Source organism: Arachis duranensis, chromosome 10, assembly GCF_000817695.3.
Source record: "Arachis duranensis cultivar V14167 chromosome 10, aradu.V14167.gnm2.J7QH, whole genome shotgun sequence".
Taxonomy (NCBI): domain Eukaryota; kingdom Viridiplantae; phylum Streptophyta; class Magnoliopsida; order Fabales; family Fabaceae; genus Arachis; species Arachis duranensis.
The window spans coordinates 15,563,699-15,574,949 of NC_029781.3; the positions used below are offsets into that span (position 1 = coordinate 15,563,699).

At 37.0% G+C, this 11,251-nt stretch overlaps 1 non-coding gene across 1 annotated transcript; it reads right to left on the bottom strand.

Annotated features, from left to right (window-relative positions):
* Positions 1 to 3,251: 3,251 nt before the first annotated feature.
* LOC127743426 (small nucleolar RNA R71) lies at positions 3,252 to 3,355 on the bottom strand. Its single transcript, XR_008004818.1, has one exon. It is a non-coding gene; the product is annotated as a small nucleolar RNA R71 (small nucleolar RNA).
* Positions 3,356 to 11,251: the final 7,896 nt, after the last annotated feature.

Genomic DNA, 11,251 nt, shown 5'->3' on the forward strand with positions numbered 1-11,251 from the left:
ATCTTTGGTCTCGGTTTTATTCCATTATTCATCTTAGGAGACTATTGATCACGTTTTGGGGGGCTGGCCATTCGGCCATGCTTGAACCTTCATCACTTATGTATTTTCAACGGTGGAGTTTCTACACACCATAGATTAAGGGTGTGGAGCTCTGCTGTACCTCGAGTTTTAATGCAATTACTACTATCTTTTATTCAAATTCAATCTTATTTCTGTTCGAAGATACTACTCGTACTTCAACCTGATGGATGTGATGATCCATGACACTCATCATCATCCGTCCCTATGAATGCGTGCCTGACAACCACTTCCGTTCTACAAGCGAAAGCTAGAGTGTGTATCTCTTGGATTCCTGATGCACGACGCATGGTTGCCCTCGCTTGACAACCGAGCCTTCCATTCCGTGAGATCAGAGTCTTTGTGGTATAAGCTAGAATTGATGGCGGCATTCATGAGAATCCGAAAACTCTAAACCTTGTCTGTGGTATTCCGAGTAGGATTCCGGGATTGAATGACTGTGACGAGCTTCAAACTCGCGATTGTTGGGCGTGATGACAAACGCAAAAGAATCAAGGAATTCTATTCCAATATGATCGAGAACCGACAGGTGATTAGCCGTGCCGTGACAGAGCATTTGGACCTTTTTCATTGAGAGGATGGGATGTAGCCATTGACAACGGTGATGCCCTACATACAGCTTGCCATGGAAAGGAGTAAGAAGGATCAGATGAAGGCAGTAGGAAAGCAGAAATTCAGAAGGAGCACAGCATCTTCATACGCCTATCTTCATACGCCCATCGATGATCTACATAAGTATTTCTATCTTTATTTTCAGTTTATTTATTATTATTATTCGAAAACTCCATAACCATTTATTATCCGCCTGACTGAGATTTACAAGATGACCATAGCTTGCTTCATACCAACAATCTCCGTGGGATCGACCCTTACTCATGTAAGATTTATTACTTGGACGACCCACTGCACTTGCTGGTTAGTTGTGCGAGGTTGTGAAGAAAGTGCTGAGTTAGTAAATGCGCACACCAAGTTGAATGCCATTATTAGAGATCACAATTTCGTCCACCAAGTTTTTGGCGCCGTTGCCGGGAATTGTTCGAGTTTGGACAACTGACGGTTCATCTTGTTGCTCAGATTAGGTAATTTTCTTTTTTGTTTTATTTTCAAAAATTTTTCAAAAATCTTATTTATCACCTATTTTCGAAAATTTTCAGAGCTTTCAAGAATGAATTATAGAGTTTCATATAACATGTTTTAGCTTGGCAGGATATTAAGCCATGTCTAATTCACAGGATTTTGATTGAGGACTTTGGATTCATTACTTTCTTTTTCCTATATGTTTTTCGAAAAATATAAAATAAAATACAAAAAAATAATAAAATCATAAAAAAGGCAAAAATATTTTGTGTTTCTTTTTTGAGTCTTGAGTCAACATTTAAGTTTGGTGGCAATAGCATTTTTCTAAAAATTTATGCATTTTTCGAAAATCCATTCATAGTGTTCTTCATGAACTTCAAGTTGTTCTTAGTAAGTCTACTTGTTTGATCTTGATGTTTTCTTGTTTTGTGTTCTTTGTTGTTTTTCACATGCATTTTTGCATTCATAGTGTCTAAACATTAAAGATTTCTAAGTTTGGTGTCTTGTATGTTTTCTTTGCATAAAAAATTTTTCAAAAATATGTTCTTAATGTTCATCATGATCTTCAAAGTGTTCTTGGTGTTCATCTTGACATTCATAGTGTTCTTGCATGCATTATGTGTTTTGATTCATAATTTTCATATTGTGAGTCATTTTTTATGTTTTTCTCTCTCATAATTAAAAATTCAAAAATAAAAAATAAATATCTTTTCCTTTTTTTCTCTCAAAATTTCGAAAATTTGGGTTGACTTAGTCAAAAATTTTTAAAATTAGTTGTTTCTTGTAAGTCAAGTCAAATTTTCAAATTTTAAAAATCTTATCTTTTTAAAACTTTTTCAAAAATTAAATCTTTTTTATTTTTCTTATTAATTTACGAAAATCCTTTAAAATATTTTTCAAAAATCTTTTTCTTATTTTTATCTTTATTTTCAAAAATTATGCTAACAATTAATATGATTGATTCAAAAATTTGAAGTTTGTTACTTTCTTGTTAAGAAAGGTTCAATCTTTAAATTCTAAAATCTTATCTTTTAGTTTCTTGTTAGTAAAGTAATCAATTTTAATATCTTTTTCAAAATTTTATCTTTTTCAAAAATTTGATTTTAAAATATCTTTTCTAACTTCTTATCTTCTTATCTTTTCAAAATTAATTTTCAAATATTTTTCAACTAACTATTTGACTTTTTGTTTGTTTCTTATCTTTTTCAAAACCACATAACTACTCTTCCCTCTCTAATTTTCGAAAATACCTCCATCTTTTTCAAAAATTCTTTTTAATTAATTAATTGGTTTAAATTTTAATTTTAATTTTATTTCTTATCTTAATTTTCGAAAATCATTAACTCCTTTTCAAAATTATTTTCGAAAACTTCTGTCTCTCATCTTATTTATTTATTCATTTACTAACACTTCTCTTCATCTCAAATCACTGCCCCTATCCTCACCCTTGTGTTTGAATTCTCCTTTCTTTATTCCATTTCTTCTTCTACTAACAATAAGGAACCTCTTTATTGTGACATAGAGGATTCCTCTTCTTTTTCTGTTCTCTTCTCCTTCATATGAGCAAGAACAAGGAAAAAGGCATTCTTGTTGAAGCTGATCCAGAACCTGAAAGGACTCTGAAGAGGAAACTAAGAGAAGCTAAATTACAACAATCCAGAGACAACCTTGCTAAAATTTTCGAACAAGAAAAGGAGATGGCAGCCAAACCCAACAACAATAATGCAAGAAGGATGCTTGGTGATTATACTGCACCTACGTCCAAGTTTGATGGATGAAGCATCTCAATTCCTGCCATTGGAGCAAACAATTTTGAGCTGAAACCTCAATTAGTTGCTCTAATGCAACAGAACTGCAAGTTTCATCGACTTCCATCAGAAGATCCCTACCAGTTCTTGACTGAGTTCTTGCAGATCTGTGAGACTGTTAAGACTAATGGAGTAGATCCTGAAGTCTACAGGCTCATGCTTTTCCCTTTTGCTGTAAGAGACAGAGCTAAAACATGGTTGGACTCTCAACCTAAAGATAGCCTGGACTCCTGGGATAAGCTGGTCACGGCCTTCTTGGCTAAGTTCTTTCCTCCTCAAAAGCTGAGCAAGCTTAGAGTGGACGTTCAGACCTTCAAACAAAAAGATGGTGAATCCCTCTATGAAGCTTGGGAAAGATACAAGCAGATGACCAAAAGATGTCCTTCTAACATATTTTCAGAATGGACCATGATAGATATATTTTATTATGGTCTATCTGAGTTCTCTAAGATGTCACTGGACCATTCTGCAGGTGGACCCATTCACCTAAAGAAAATGCCTGCAGAAGCTCAAGAACTTATTAACATGGTTGCACATAACCAGTTCATGTACACTTTTGAGAGGAATTCCATGAATAATGGGACGCCTTAAAGGAAGGGAGTTCTTGAAATTGATACTCTGAATGCCATATTGGCTCAGAACAAAATGTTGACTCAGCAAGTCAACATGATTTCTCAAAGTCTGATTGGATGGCAAAATGCATCCAACAGTACTAAAGAGGCATCTTTTGAAGTAGAAGCTTATGATCCTGAGAATCCTGCAATGGCAGAGGTAAGTTACATGGGTGAACCTTATGGAAACACCTATAATTCATCATGGAGAAATCATCCAAATTTCTCATGGAAGGATCAACAAAAGCCCCAACAAGGCTTTAATAATGGTGGAAGAAATAGGCTCAGCAATATCAAGCCTTATCCATCATCTTCTCAGCAACAGACAGAGAATTCTGAGCAGAGTACCTCTAACTTAGCAAATTTAGTCTCTGATCTGTCTAAGGCCACTCTAAGCTTCATTAGTGAAACAAGGTCCTCCATCAGAAATTTGGAGGCACAAGTGGGCCAGTTGAGTAAGAAAGTCACTAAAACTCCTCCTAGTACTCTCCCAAGCAATACTAAAGAAAATCCAAAAAGAGAGTGCAAGGCCATTGATATAATCAACATGGCCGAACCTAGAGAGGAAGGAGAGGACGTGAATCCCAATGAGGAATACCTCATGGGACATCTCTCAAGCAAGAAGGAGTTCCCTATTGAGGACCCAAAGGAATCTGAGGCTCATATAGAGACCATAGAGATTCCATTAAACTTCCTTCTTCCATTCATGAGCTCTGAAGACTATTCTTCCTCTGAAGGGGATAAAGATGTAACTGGAGAGCAAGTTGCTCAATATTTAGGAGCTATCATAAAGCTGAATGCCAAGTTATTTGGTAATGAGACTTGGGAAGGTGAACCTCCCTTGCTCATTAGTGAACTAGATACATGGGTTCAGTAAACTTTACCTCAAAAGAGACAAGATCCTGGCAAATTCGTAACACCCTGCACCATAGGAACCATGATCTTTGACAAAGCTCTGTGTGACCTGGGGTCAGGTATAAATCTTATGCCACTCTCTGTAATGGAGAAGCTGGGAATCATTGAGGTACAACCTTCCATATTCTCATTACAAATGGCAGACAAGTCAGTAAGACAAGCTTATGGATTAGTAGAGGACGTGTTAGTGAAGGTTAAAGGCCTTTACATCCCTGTTGATTTCATAATCTTAGACACTAGGAAGGAGGAGGATGAATGCATCATCCTTGGAAGACCCTTCTTAGCCACAGCAGGAGCTGTGATTGATGTTGACAGAGGAGAACTAGTCCTTCAATTAAATGGGGACTACCTTGTGTTTAAAGCTCAAGGATCTTCTTCTGCAACCATGGAGAGGAAGCATGAAAAGCTTCTCTCAGTACAGAGTCAAACAAAGCCCCCACAATCAAGCTCTAAATTTGGTGTTGGGAGTCTACAACATTGACCTGATCACCTTTGAGGCTCCATGAGAGCCCATTGTCAAGCTAGTGACATTAAAGGAGCGCTTATTGGGAGGCAACCCAATTTTTATTTATCTTATTTTATTTTTCTTTTATTGTTCTTTTATGTTTCATTAGGTTCATGATCATGTGGAGTCACAAAACAAATACTAAAATTAAAAACAGAATAAAAAATAGCAGAAGAAACAGCACACCCTGGAGGAAGGGCTTACTGGCGTTTAAACGCCAGTAAGGAGCATCTGGCTGGCGTTCAACGCCAGAACAGAGCATGGATCTGGCGTTGAACACCAGAAACATGCAGCAATCTGGCGTTTAAATGCAAGGATTGCACACTGAGGAAAGCTGGCGTTCAACGCCAGAAACATGCTACATATGGGTGTTGAACGCCCATAATAAGCTTAGAGCCGGTGTTTAATGCCAGAAACAAGCATCAACCTGGTGTTAAACATCAGGATTGCATGCAGAGGGCGTTTTACACACCTCATTAGTGCAGGGATGTTAAATCCTTGACACCTCAGGATCTGTGGACCCCACAGGATCCCCACCTACCTCAACTCACCTTCTCTCTTCTTCACCAATCACCTCAATCTCTCTTTCCCATTACCTCTTCACCACTCACATCCATTATCTCTTTCCCACCCAAACCCACCCTACATAGCCGAATACACACCTCTCTCCCTCTCCTCCATATCTTCTTCTTCTTCTTCTTCTATTCTTTCTTCTTTTACTCGAGGGCGAGCAACATTCTAAGTTTGGTGTGGTAAAAGCATAGCTTTTTACTTTTCTATAACCATTGATGGCACCTAAGACCAGAGAAACCTCAAAAAAAAAGAAGAAGAAAAAGGGAAGACAATTGCTTCCACCTCTGAGTCATGGGAGATGGAGAGATTCATCTCAAGGGTCCATAGCTCAATAATAGAGCATTTGACTGCACATCAAGAGAGCATGAGGAATTCCCTCATCAAGAAATCCTTGAGATACCTCAGGGAATACATTTTCCTCCACACAATTATTGGGTGCAACTAAGGATAGGAGCACCAAAATCACTAGGGATCATGCAACAAAGGCAAAGAAGAGACATAGAGGAACTCAAAGCACCATTGGTCCTTCAAGAAGAAAGCGCCACCATCACTAAGGTGGACTCATTCCTTGTTCTTGTTTTCTTTATGTTTTTTTTTTGAATTTATGCTATATGTTTGTTTATGTTTTGTGTCTTTATTACATGATCATTAGTAATTAATAACTATGTTTTAAAGCTATGAATAATTCCATGAATCCTTCACCTCTCTTAAATGAAAAATGTTTCTAATTCAAAAGAACAAGAAGTACATGAATTTCGAAATTATCCTTGAATTTAGTTTAGTTATATTGATGTGGTGATAATACTTTTTGTTTTCTGAATGAATGCTTGAACAATGCATAATTTTGATCTTGTTGTTTATGAATGTTAAAATTGTGGCTCTTGAAAGAATGATGAACAAAGAGAATGTTATTGACAATCTGAAAAATCATGAAAATTGATTCTTGAAGCAAGAAAAAGTAATGAAAAAGCAAAAGCTTGCGAAAAAAAATAGAACGAAAAAGAAAAAGCAAGCAGAAAAAGTCAATAGCCCTTAAAACAAAAAGGCAAGGGTAAAAAGGATCCAAGGTTTTGAGCATCAATGGATAAGAGGGCCCAAGGAAATAAAATCCAGGCCTAAGCGGCTAAATCAAGCTGTCCCTAACCATGTCCTTGTGGCATGCAGGTCCAAGTGAAAAGCTTGAGACTGAGTGGTTAAAGTCGTGATTCAAAACAAAAAGAGTGTGCTTAAGAGCTCTGGACACCTCTAACTGGGGACTTTAGCAAAGCTGAGTCACAATCTGAAAAGGTTCACCCAGCTATGTGTCTGTGGCATTTATGTATCCGGTGGTAATACTGGAAAACAAAGTGCTTAGGGCCACGGCCAAGACTCATAAAAGTAGCTGTATTCAAGAATCAACAAACTTAACTAGGAGAATCAATAACACTATCTGAAATTCTAAGTTCCTAGAGATGCCAATCATTCTAAACTTCAAAGGAGAAAGTGAGATGCCAAAACTGTTCAGAAGCAAAAAGCTACAAGTCCCGCTCATCTAATTAGAATTAATATCCATTGATATATTGGGATTTATAGTATATTCTCTTCTTTTTATCCTATTTGATTTTCAGTTGCTTGGGGATAAGCAACAATTTAAGTTTGGTGTTGTGATGAGCGGATAATTTATACGCTTTTTGGCATTATTTTTAGATAGTTTTTAGTATAATCTAGCTATTTTTAGGGATGTTTTCATTAGTTTTTATGCTAAATTCACATTTCTGGACTTTACTATGAGTTTTTGTGTTTTTCTATGATTTCAGGTATTTTTTGGATGAAATTGAGGGACCTGAGCAAAACTCTGATAAAAGGCAGACAAAGGACTGTTGATGCTGTTGGATTCTGACCTCCTTGCACTCAAAATAGATTTTCTGGAGCTACAGAACTATAAATGGCGTGCTCTTAACGGCGTTGGAAAGTAGACATCCAGATCTTTTCAGCAATATATAATAGTCCATGCTTTATTTGAGATTAGACAACGTAAACTAGTGCTCAACGCCAGTTCCATGCTGCATTCTGGAGTCAAACGCCAGAAACGCGTCACGAACCAGAGTTGAACGCCAAGAACACATTACAACTTGGTGTTCAACTCCAAAAGAAGCCTCTGCACGTGTAAAGCTTAAGCTCAGCCCAAGCACACACCAAGTGGGCCCCGGAAGTGGATTTCTGCATCAATTACTTACTTCTGTAAACCCTAGTAGCTAGTCTAGTATAAATAGCACATTTTACTATTGTATTCAGTGTCTTTTGACCACGTTACATCTTTGGTCTCGGTTTTATTCCATTATTCATCTTAGGAGACTATTGATCACGTTTTGGGGGGCTGGCCATTCGGCCATGCCTGAACCTTCATCACTTATGTATTTTCAACGGTGGAGTTTCTGCACACCATAGATTAAGGGTGTGGAGCTCTGCTGTACCTCGAGTTTTAATGCAATTACTACTATCTTTTATTCAAATTCAATCTTATTTCTGTTCGAAGATACTACTCATACTTCAACCTGATGGATGTGATGATCCGTGACACTCATCATCATCCGTCCCTATGAACGCGTGCCTGACAACCACTTCCGTTCTACAAGCGAAACCTAGAGTGCGTATCTCTTGGATTCCTGATGCACGACGCATGGTTGCCCTCGCCTGACAACCGAGCCTTCCACTCCGTGAGATCAGAGTCTTCGTGGTATAAGCTAGAATTGATGGCGGCGTTCATGAGAATCCGGAAACTCTAAACCTTGTCTGTGGTATTTCGAGTAGGATTCCGGGATTGAATGACTGTGACGAGCTTCAAACTCGCGATTGTTGGGCGTGATGACAAACGCAAAAGAATCAAGGGATTCTACTCCAATATGATCGAGAACTGACAGATGATTAGCCGTGCCGTGACAGAGCATTTGGACCTTTTTCACTGAGAGGATGGGATGTAGCCATTGACAATGGTGATGTCCTACATACAGCTTGCCATGGAAAGGAGTAAGAAGGATCGGATGAAGGCAGTAGGAAAGCAGAGGTTCAGAAGGAGCACAGCATCTTCATACGCCTATCTAAAATTCCCATCGAAATAAAAATAAAATAAAAAAAGAATTTAAAAATATTTTATGAAGATTTCCGAGAAAGTGGTTAGGATATTTTCGAAAAAGATAATTTTTTTTAATTAAAGGGATAAGATTTGAAAAATTTTGAAATTGAAATCTGAATTTTTATATAAAAATTTCGAAAATATGGCTTAAAAATAGTTAGAGAAGATACTTTTTTTATTTTTGAATTTTATGATGAAAGAGAAAAAACACACAAAAGACACAAGACTTAAAATTTTTAGATCTAATGTTCCTTGCTTTCGAAAATTTTGGAGGGAAAACACTTTTTAGATCTAATGCTCCTTGTTTTCAAAAATTTTGGAGGAAAAACACCAAGGAACACCAAACTTAAAAATTTTAAGATCAAAACACAAGGAAGACTTAAGAACACTTTGAAAACTCACAAGAACAACAAGAACAAGAGATAAAACACCAAACTTAAAATTTTTAGAAAACCACAATAAATTTTTGAAAATTAAAGAAAATTAACAAGAGAACACCAAACTTAAAGTTTGGCACAGGATTCAATCAAAGAAAAATTATTTTTGAAAAATATTTTAAAAAAAGAAGATACCCAATTGCCAAGAGCATAAGCTAACGCTTTAGCCAACTGAGCTATAAATGTAACGTGTTTTAATATTGTATAAAAAAATATTTTTGAAAACTAATATTTTGAAAAAGTACAAGGAAAACACGAAAACACATAGAACAAGAAAAATCAAAGATCAAATAAGAAAATTGACAAGAACAATTTGAAGATCAAGGAAAAACAAAGAACATGCAATTCGAAAATTGAAAGATAAAGAAAAGCATGTGGTGCGCGAAATTGTGATCATCAATGGCGCCATCAACATGGTACGCACAATTGCAATCTCAACTCTTTGTCACAACTTCGCACAACTAAACTAATAAAAATATACTAAAAACTAACTAAAATATACTAAAAACATACTAAAAATAATGCCAAAAAGCGTATAAATTATCCACTCATCAGTTCTCGATCATGTCGGAATAGAATCCATTGATTCTTTTGCGTTTGTCATCACACCCAAAAATTGCAAGTTTAAAGCTCGTCACAGCCATTCAATCCTTGAATCCTACTCGGAATACCACAGACAAGGTTTAGACTTTCCGATTCTCATGAATGCCGCCATCAATTCTAGCTTATACTACGAAGATTCTGATTAAGGAATCTAAGAGATACTCATTCAATCTGATGTAGAACGGAGGTGGTTGTCAGGCACACGTTCATGGATTAAGGAAGGTGATGAGTGTCACAGATCATCACCTTCTTCATAGTGAAGCACGAATGAACATCTTAGATAGGAACAAGCGTGTTTGAATGGAAAACAGAAATAATTGCATTAATTCATCGAGACGCTACAGAGCTCCTCACCCCCAACAATGGAGTTTAGAGACTCATGCCGTCAAAAGGTACAAAGTTTAGATCTAAAAATGTCATGAGATACAAAATAAATCTCTAAAAGTTGTTTAAATACTAAACTAGTAACCTATCTTTACAGAAAATGAGTAAACTAGGATGGATAGTGCAGAAATCCACTTATGGGGCCCACTTGGTGTGTGCTGGGGCTGAGACTTAAGCTTCTTACGTGCCTAGGTTGTTTCTGGAGTTGAACGCCAGGTTGTAACCTGTTTCTGGTGTTGAACTCCAACTTGCAACCTATTTCTGGCGCTGAACGCCAAACTACAACATGGAACTGGCGTTAAACGCCAGTTTACATCGTCTATCTTCATGCAAAGTATGGACTATTATATATTGCTAGAAAACCCTGGATGTCTACTTTTCAACCCAATTGAGATCGCGCCAATTGGACTCTTGTAGCTCCAAAAAACCCATTCTGAGTGCAGGGAGGTCAGAATCCAACAGCATTCGCAGTCCTTTTTCAGCCTGAATCAGATTTTTGCTCAGCTCCCTCAATTTTAGCCAGAAAATACCTAAAATCACAGAAAAACACACAAACTCATAGTAAAGTTCAGAAATATGAATTTTGCCTGAAAACTAATAAAATTATACTAAAAACTAACTAAAACATACTAAATTCTACATGAAATTACCCCCAAAAAGCGTATAAAATATCCGCTCATCAGTCAACATCAATCACATCTCCTGCTGTGGCTAGGAAGGGTTTTTCAAGGATGATGCATTCATCCTTATCCTTCCCAATGTCTAAAATTATGAAATCAGCAGGGATGTAAAGGCCTTTAACCTTTACCAACACGTCCTCTACCAATCCATAAGTTTGTTTTATTGACTTCTCTGCCATCTCTAATGAGATTCTTGCAGCTTGTACCTCAAAGATCCCCAGCTTCTCCATTACAGAGAGTAGCATAAGATTTATACCTAACCCCAGGTCACATAGAGCCTTCTCAAAGGTCATGGTGCCTATGGTATAGGATATGAATTTACCAGGATCTTGTTTTTTTTAGGTAAAATTTGCTAAACCCATGTATTTAGTTCACTAATGAGCAAGGGAGGTTCAGCTTCCCAAGTCTCATTACCAAACAACTTGGCATTCAGCTTCATGATGGCTCCTAGATATTGAGCAACTTGCT